Here is a 9,338-nt window from a genome sequence, read left to right on the forward strand (position 1 = left end):
CTGCAGGAAAAAGAGCATCGAGATTTTGAAATCCTTCCTCGTCTTGCTTTGCCGACTTTGCAAACGAGTAGAAAAGCAAACGTTTGCCCTACGGTTGCAGATACTGGCGCTGCGTGTTGGTATAAACTTGCGACGTATACTAATAAAGAGCGCCACCAAAAAAAAAGAATGAGGGTTGTGCGAGTTATACTATATGCAGGGCGCCCTTCCTCAGTATCCCAGCACACCGACGGCACGAAATCGGGCGCCGCGCGTGATGCTCGCTTTACATCTCATTGAAGAGCTAGGGAGCATTCTTTTCTCAGCAAGCTTACACTCGCAGCCGGAGAGAAGCGACCAGCCATGGCGATTGTAGAGCCACCCCTCTACACACTACACCGTGCCTCATCCGTCGATTGGAGGCTGCTCAGTTATTTTTAACAAAGATGGCACCTACCTACCTACTGATCGACCTATCCATCTACCACCTACCTGCCTACCTATCTACCTCTACCTACCTACCTACCTTGCCTACATACCTATACCTACCTATGTTATCGGACCTTATGTAGCCCAACCTGGCCTATATGAAAGAACACTGAACAAGTGTAGAGGGGCGGAAGCCTCAGTTCGCAAGTCGAGTCAATGTTTTGAGAAGTCTTCGTCTGGCAGAACGATCATCACTGGCAGAGGTTTAAATACGCTTTTGCTTCCGAAGAAGACAAGCTCGGGAGAGGGAGGGAGGAGGTTGGGTGAGAAGGTAGGTCAAGGAGTGTAAATCTTTCTTGAGCCTGGGGAACCGGTGATCCTGTGGCTTGAAAAATAAAAAGCGGCAGCAGCAGGAAACGCTACAGTGCGGGGTGGATGATTAGACAGCACCTAAAGCTGGTTCGGTGCAGGCACACCTTTTTTGAAAAGGTACAGGATTTCCGCCTTACCTATTTACCTTCTTCCGGAGGGCCTTTTTCGTTATTAGTCAACTCTCAAGTGGCTTGGTCGGTGAACCTGAATACGATTGGTTGAATTGATTTGCACATCTTGTTCTTTACATTTTCTTTTTACTATTACACGATAAAACTCTTACGGAACGTAAAAACTAAATTGTGTGAAAATGTTCACCTAAAATGTCCGACTGTTTCTCTGTACTTGTTTGTATGCAAGGGGCTGTTGGAAATTGAATTGGGAAAGGGGAGAAGATGCCTTCGAATACAAGAATTCTCTCCCACATTTCCTTCATGCGAAAGCATTACTAGCCCCATTGCGCAAACAATCTTTACAGCGGCGACATTATTGCTTATGTGGTCAACCCATGGCAGGCGTGGCGGGCCTCGTTTTCTGAGTGATGCGGGTTGCCGGAGAGACACGTGGCGGCAAGGCATCGCTTTTGCCCAGCGCCAACTCCAGGCTCCTTTCGAGAACTTGCACCTTGGCCGCCAGCACTGCCTTTTCCGCTTCTGCGCTGTCGACCTTCTTCTTGAGGCAGTCGACCTTCTGCTTGTACTCTTCAATGAGTGCGCTGTACATCGACATGTGCACGTTCACATTCAGAATTTTCTTTTTCGTCTGCAGCTCGATCTTCATCGCCCGCTCAGGATACTTGTGCGTGTTGTATGTGTCTGTGTAGCTGTGCTTGGACGGCGTCACAGCGGCGATCATCAGTGTCCGGCACGTCTCACTCAGAGTGTCCCTCAGATTGTGCGTCAGCTTCGAGCCCCGGTAGAGAACCCCCTGCATCCCATTCTTGGAAAGGGCATCTATGCAACAGCCGAGGGCCAGGATGGACAGGTTCTGTCTTGGTGCCCTCGCGCAGCCTAGCCCCAATGTTCCTGTTAACCGTGCCACAGCGCGCTCTGAGCCGGCGAGATCGATGAAGCTCATCTTTGAAGCGCGGATGCCCTTGCTGGTGCCTATCACCGTCTCAGTCTGCGTCGCATACACCTGGCAGATTGCATGTGACCGTGACGATTCAGTGTTGGCGTCAGTGGCGTGCTGAGTTCGAACCTTGTTTCTTTTCAGCAGCATGTCTAGAATAGCATCAGCCTCTTTCACCTTGTGGATGGAGAGGTTGGAGATGGCGAGGCCCTTGGCGGGGTCGTCGCGCACAACGAGCGATGCTCCACCGGCAGAGAGCAGGTCGCGCCCCACCTCATTGTACGCCTCGAGGTAGGCCACGGCGACGTCGCAAGACTGGCCCTCAGAGCGCGATCCACGCGCTCGTACAAGTGGCTCACGATGAGGGTCACTACGCCTGGGCAGTGTTCCGTGCCGAGCATTGTGAACGTCGTGCCTGCACCGGTCGCCCCATATGCAAACACTGAACAGTTGCAGCTGTCCAGGAGCGTCGTTACCATTTCCTTCATGGTTTTATTTATTTATTTATTTATTTATTTATTTATTTATTTATTTATTTATTTATTTATTTATTTATTTATTTATTTATTTATTTATTTATTTATTTATTTATTTATTTTTATGCATGTACCTACATCGCTCGTGGGGCATAATTTTAGGGGGATCAGAAGTATTGTGTCTCATAAATAAGAAAAGTCAGGGACAAAAAAAACAACAAACACAACAAGAACAATAATGAAAAATAATGCATTCATTATACTATGAAATTCACAATAAACAGTGAAAAAAGTAACAAAACTCACAGAAAACACACTTCAACCAGGGCTGATGAAAAGGTGGTGGATGGGAAATTGACTGCACTTTCGGGCACTCGATTCCATTTGTTTACCGTAAAAAGAAAAAATTAATGGCCAAAAGCATTCGAGCCAGCCTAGCCGAATTACCTCCCGTAAGTGCTAGCGAGCGTCGATGGTGGACTTCAGTGCAGCCCGCTTAAACTGGCGCATACGATAATACTTGTGGTCATGAAAATATATTATACATTCGTCATCGGACCCACCGTTTACGTTTCAGAAATATAGTACCGAGCACTTTAAGGAAATCGGCTATCTGTACATATCTTGCATTCGCTGTATGTACCTTAATTACCGCTTACACACATTTTCCCCGACGACCGCCGCTTTTATACGGAACTAGTTTTTTTTTATTCATACACAGAATCGGTTTAATGCATTGAGTCAAGCGTGTGGAAGCTAAAACGACACAATTTATTGTTGCGCGCATCCGGGGACCAAAGAAATAGCGGTGGCGGAGACGGTTCACCCAGCTGACTGCTCGACACTCATTGCGCTCCTGTAGAGTTACTGTATATGTCACCATACAGTAACTCTACGCTCCTGGTACACACAGCGCCCTCTAATGCCGTCCGGAACGGTCATCGCTTAAACGGCCAGCTGGCCGGCGGCAGACGGCACACTTTTACACAGTACATACCCCGCCGCCGGACGGTGGACAGTGCCGGCGACTGGCCCCTACTCTTCGGGTATGAGCTGTCTCCTGGTGAGGGGAGTGCACTGTACTCCTTCGTCTTCATCTTTAGGTGCCGGCATGGATCGCTGGTCTTCCCGCGGGCCTCACGATCTGCTCTATGGTAGATGTGTCCGTGTGTGGCATCCCTCGATCGAAGCGCTGTCACCGTCTTGTGACCTGCGTAGCGAGCACGGTGAAGTTATGTTGTGCAGGTCTCTTTTTATTGCGAAAGCAATACTACTCTTGGTTTCGAGCCTTCAGCGTAGTGCGGCCTGTAGCCACGTCTTACCCACGTGAAGCTATGACATCACACCTCACGTGACACTAGGCGATGTGGGCTGGCAGGAACTGCCAACTTTGGTCTCTCGTTTCGCATGGAACGGTTATGTCAGAATCAGCCTGCTATAGGACCCTGATATTCACGTTACCCCTATAGGTCACTAAGGCACCGTCATACGGCTTAGTTAAAGCAGGGCTTTATATGTGGGCTGAGGAAGAAAAAGAGATGAAGAAGAAAGCTCGCTCACCTACAGCTAATGCTTTCGCTCAATATTTGGTTCAGCAGCGTTGAACCCTTGCAATTTTCTTCATTGCCCTCTATTTACGCGATTATTCACCGTTTCTTCATATCGGCTTTTGCAGATCCCCTCAATTTTGTAGGCGCTGTGTTGAGATCCATGGCAGAATCGCGCAGATGCTGAGAAAGCGCGCTCAAGCCCAAGACAACAAAGAAACATTATTCAGCACAGCTAAAATGAATTTTTTACCGACGGTACTGGGATATCGTCACACTCTCTATAATTATTGGGGGCTTGCCCACTCGTAGGTATGGGTAAATTACTAGGGCATTTTTATGCAATACCTGAAATGTGAGTGCGCTTTCAACTCTATGCCGTAGTCTTTTGTCATTTGGATGTACGAATGAATAAAAAACATAAATGAATACAAACATGAATAAAAAAAAGCGACGCTGTTCTCGGCCATGCACAGTATTGCTCAAAGAAGACCTCAGCACATTCGCGCGCTTGAACAGCTGGATTTTGATGCACATGTTACGTCCAGCTATAAGCTCTCGATCTCTAAGCGTGGACTATACTGCAAGAATCTTCGTTTAATCGTCAGCAAGGACAGGCCCCTATAGCGCTAAGCAGGTGCTGTCAATAACATCTAATTCTTTAACGTTGCCATACTCGCGGAAGATGCGGTAGACAACCTGTACCTCGTACCTGAGAGGGGCTGTGTGGCGGAAACAATGCTCTCCGCTGAGTCTAACTCCCTCTCAGAAGTGTAGGGTGCCAGACCCAAGCTGTTAAGCTTGTTCACGTTGCCTGTGGAAGAAAAAAGATGTTAGGTGGTGTCAGATCCGCCGAATGGCTGCAGAGAGTTACCTTTCTTCATCTAAACTGCAAAAAAAAATCTATTCAGAAGAGGTGGCTATTTGCGACATCAGACAACTGAACTGCACAGCGATAAAATTGTGTACCGTCTTTGCCAGAAGTAACGGGGCAGCCCCGACGGCCGTCAAGCAGGTGCGGAGCTGAGTCGCGACGCGGCGGCCGCTGTCGCTGGACGCAGCGCTCTGGCAGCAAGCGTAAGCTAGCTGACGTAAGCTTGCCTCCTCGTTCTCATTCCTGGGATGATAAAAAGTAAGCGCATAATCGTATGCAGCATCTTATTTGGTGCCGTCGGAGCGTTGCGCTTCTGAGGAAGGGTGTCCGCATAGCGTAACTCACTCAACGCTCCTTTTACGCTGGCGCTGTGACGCTGCGCTCTTCATTGGAATACCTTCCGCGTTTAATACCAACACGCAGTTCCTATAGCTGGATCAAGTAGGGCAAATACGTAATTTGCTGCTCTTTTGGAATATCGAGAAACAAATGTGATGAACGGATCTCCAAAATTCGATACACAGTTTCCTGCGCTTTGTTTGTTTGTTTTCCTGGCTTTGTTGGGTCGCTTGGTTATGCCGGAGAAGTGAAATCTAACGTTTGACGAAAACTCGTCTGGTCGTATAGTAGATTCATGTACTAGATTAGTGGGAGTGTATTACTGCGTCGCACTTAAGCTTCCTGCTTTGGGTTGTCCGCTGTGTAATCAAGGCTTCCGTATGAAAGTCGAAAACTACCGAATCATTAGAAACACCACATCAATTTTTTTAGAGCCGTACCCGATCTTACTCTGCCAGCACTCCTAACAGAGAACAGCAGGTGTTTTGCAACTACAGCAGCTGCGTACCTGTTAAACGCGCAAGGTGTTCTAGCAAAGAGGGCATATGGATCACAGCACCAGTCAAAAAAGATCGTTGAGCGAGTTTTGCTGCTAGCAGCGCCCTTTCTCAATAGCACAGTGCTCCGAAGGTGCGAAATCAGAGGCCACATGTTACCCACTTACATTTTATCATCCCAAGAAAGATAGCGAGGGAGCCGAAATACGTCAGCTACTTTACATTCGCCGCCGTGCGCAGCAGCCACCGACGGCGAACACCGTGCCACCGCGCTCGGCCCCGCACCCGCTCCTCCACCCGTCGGGGCTGCTGCATTACTTTTGGCAAAGACGGTACATACGATTTTCGATCATTATTAATAAAGCGGGAGATATGCATTAATTTCCGCGAAAGCATTCTTGTTCGATATGCAATAAGACGTCCTCATTTCAAGTCTGTCGGCTACGTCCACAACAGGGGCACGTCAGCGTGCCTGGTTTATCTGAAAACAGCATAAATAGGTTTCATGACCAAAGTCCTGTTTCGTGGTAACTCAACATAATAAGAATGCCCATATTCTGCACGTGAAAATTGCAATACATATTTCTGACAGAGCACCGATAGGGCTACATCAGGTCGTAAATATGCCTTGAATAGCCAGTGGCGTTGTGTTCCTATTCTATTAAGCTCGAGCTCAATAGTTTCCCGATAGCATTATTTGTCGTATCAGCTTGTGCTGCAGCAGCAATGCAGTGTAGGAGTGGTGAGCCTGTCACGCACAAATTTGGAAATAGCTGTGAAACTTTCGAGCTAATGCGGGTTAGCCGACACGGTCAATCAATACCCACTAATTTCAACCAAGTGCCGAACAAGTTTATTTCCTCTAAGAAGTAGTCACCATGAGAGTGCTTACATGTTGCCGAGAGAGTTGCCACTACGGCACTGGAGAATACAATGGTAGAAAGCACTCCCAGAGATGCCAGGAAGGACCTCTTCCAGTGGACGTCTAGAAGCGGCCAGATGGAGAACTGCGAGCCACAGCTGCACAGGAACGAAGGCCCAACTATGACTGAGTATGAAAGTAAGATTAAGTTCAGGTGAGCAACCTGCGTAGCTGGTGTGAGCGATGCAAGTGAGCAGGAGAACACTTCTGGTAGTGAAAACCAACCACCATAATGGACAAAGAACACCGTGACGGTCCGTTAATACTTTTGAGGTGAAATGAGGAGGTAGGATGCGATATAGAGATCTTCAAATAAGTCGTGTGCAAAGAGCACGTTATCAGTATAGTTCTCGCTATCTGTAGCGGTCGCTTTCAACAAAGCTGAACTAGCAGGCTGCCTATTGTATTTATTTTAAGATGGCATTATTCTCCAATACCATACTTTTATTTCAATTTCAGCGAAGTAGGCGATGTGAATTTAGCCCATGTAGAGCCTTTGCCAAAAGTGTGAGCCCGTGCGGCAGCTTCTGAGCCGTGTAATGGCGCTAATTTAGCATTATTGGAGGTCCTTCCCATTGGAGAGGATAGGAAAAAAGATCTTACCATCAATAGATTAAGGACATTGAATATAGGCATTATGAGCAGCACGCAGTAGCTCAGAAGTAGTACCCCTGAGCTCTACTTTGACTTTTGACAAAGAATGCGCGTAACCTAAAGTGCGCAGAAAAAGAAGATATTGGAAAAATACGTTGCAACGTGTAACATTTAAGCATTTCACTAGATTAGCATAGTCGGACAGATCACCCATGCGCAGTTTTCGTCCGCACTCATTTCAAGCGGAAAAAAAGTTCGGGCTTGCAAATGTATTAATGAATTGCACTTTCGTAACATAACTATTAGGGGCGTCAACAGCAACGTCCTGTATTCTTGCATCGTGAATTTGCATCAGAATGAAAATGTCAACGTAGGCTTATTTCTTCCTTTTCTAATTTTATGCGCAGAAGAAGGTACCACCAAAACACGGCCAGAATACTTGGCGACACCATGGCAAGAAATGGAAAGAAGACGCTGTTACCGTTATGTAGAGGTCTGAGCACGAACTGCGGTGCAGAACCGACGCAAGACATCCTGGGACCACCTATAGATGGTGCAAGTTGAGCTCTTTTAATTGGTCTCGCATGACCTCACGCATATCTTTTCGCTGCAGGGCACCATACTGCCTTCGCTATGATCTGTTCATCGTGATCGGCAGCACGCTATGTCTCTCTACATACTTCAATGAAATCGTCACACGAGTCCGCTTTAACCTGCACCCAATAATATGTGTGGTGTGCGTGTCCACACAGTCTTTTTCAATAAGACAAAACTGAGAGTCTTTTTTTTTTTGCCCTCCTATATACGTTTTCCTGGAGTGCTGCGCATACCAAATTAATTGTCCATGCCCGACAGATTCTAATTCACGGTAGATTTGCCTCACATCTGCGCTTGTGAAACGTGGAGAGACTTTTTTAACGTTATTGATGCTTATTTAGCCCAGAGTAGAGATTTTTCAAGGGGCAGTGCACAAACGAAGTGCTGGATCTTCGTACGCGCTACGTTCAACTTTAGAGAACTTTATGTCTGCAAGTCCAAAGAATATCAGAGGGAAAGGAGGAATGAACAACATACTCGTATTCGAAACGCAGCTCATCGGTCCGGGAGCTGTGAATACACTTAGTGCGGACATTGCTTTCAGCATCCTCCTCTGTCTGGGTACTACATGACCGCTGGTCGCCGTCGCCGTCGCAGTCGCAGTCGGCGTCCCACTTGGTAGACGAGCTTAAACGTTTGGCTAGGCCCCTGCATTAGACGTGTCCATTACTGACTGCACATTTCGTAAATGCGGAAGTAAATTAGGCAATCCTCAATTACAGTGATGGCTGAAAACATTTGATTGTCAACTGCAAAAAAAAAAAAAAAACATGGAATGGAATGGAATGGAAATCACTACGTAATTTTTCGGGAAAGAGACAGAGAATATAACGAATTGAATTACTGATGATTTGTGGTAAATTATTCACTTTAGGTATTCTTTTCGGCATATTGGTTCCATATAATATTAACCTGAGATTGCCATTAAAGACACGGCTATATGGAAGGGCCAGCTACATTGGGAACTGAGTGTTTTTCTTGTTATAAGTAGGAGACTGGCAGCTCTGAAGGGTAAACGTCTAGAAAGCAGAGGCATGTAGAGACGTGGACGCGTGAGGGTGATATTGGTAGGTTGAGCCTTATGGGAGCCGGCAAGCTGAGCTTTCTGGCCCTTACAGAAGCGGGGTAACACAGTCTTTTGGATCGTAACTGCTGCAGAGCTGTGCGTATAACACGTGGCTGTATTGAAATCTGCGTCGTAAGAAAACTATAAAGTTGCAAACGTGAAGTTTAAATGGCCTCAGACGCTTTACAAAGAACGAGAACGACAGACGTGATCTCCCTTATTTAGGGATGGCGCCACGTTATGTCCTCGAGCCTTCTAAAGAATCCACTTTCCTACTCGATGCGCACATACAAACATTATGTAGAAGCGCGTTAGCTACCGGCGTAGATTATATATATATATTCATTTCTCGGCATACGCACTGAAACAAATTTTACGCTCGCGCTCTTCAGCCTTCTTCTTCCTACTCCGCTCTCTTCGTATCCACAAAATCACCATATCTCGGGAGTTCAGCATTAACAGATGTCGGTAGAATTTTTCTTCATGTGGCCTGTGATTTCTAGCTGTCTGCCGGCAAGCAAACATACTGGCGACACGGTACCCACTTTAACCATCTTTCAATTTCGTGCAAGCGA

At 46.9% G+C, this 9,338-nt stretch overlaps 1 pseudogene; it reads right to left on the reverse strand.

Moving 5' to 3' along the window:
• Positions 1-1,281: 1,281 nt before the first annotated feature.
• Positions 1,282-2,339, reverse strand: LOC146202291 (kinesin-like protein KIF18B pseudogene; annotated as a pseudogene).
• Positions 2,340-9,338: the final 6,999 nt, after the last annotated feature.

Source organism: Amblyomma maculatum, chromosome 1, assembly GCF_055883805.1.
Source record: "Amblyomma maculatum isolate TAMU_Amacu chromosome 1, ASM5588380v1, whole genome shotgun sequence".
NCBI lineage: Eukaryota > Metazoa > Arthropoda > Arachnida > Ixodida > Ixodidae > Amblyomma > Amblyomma maculatum.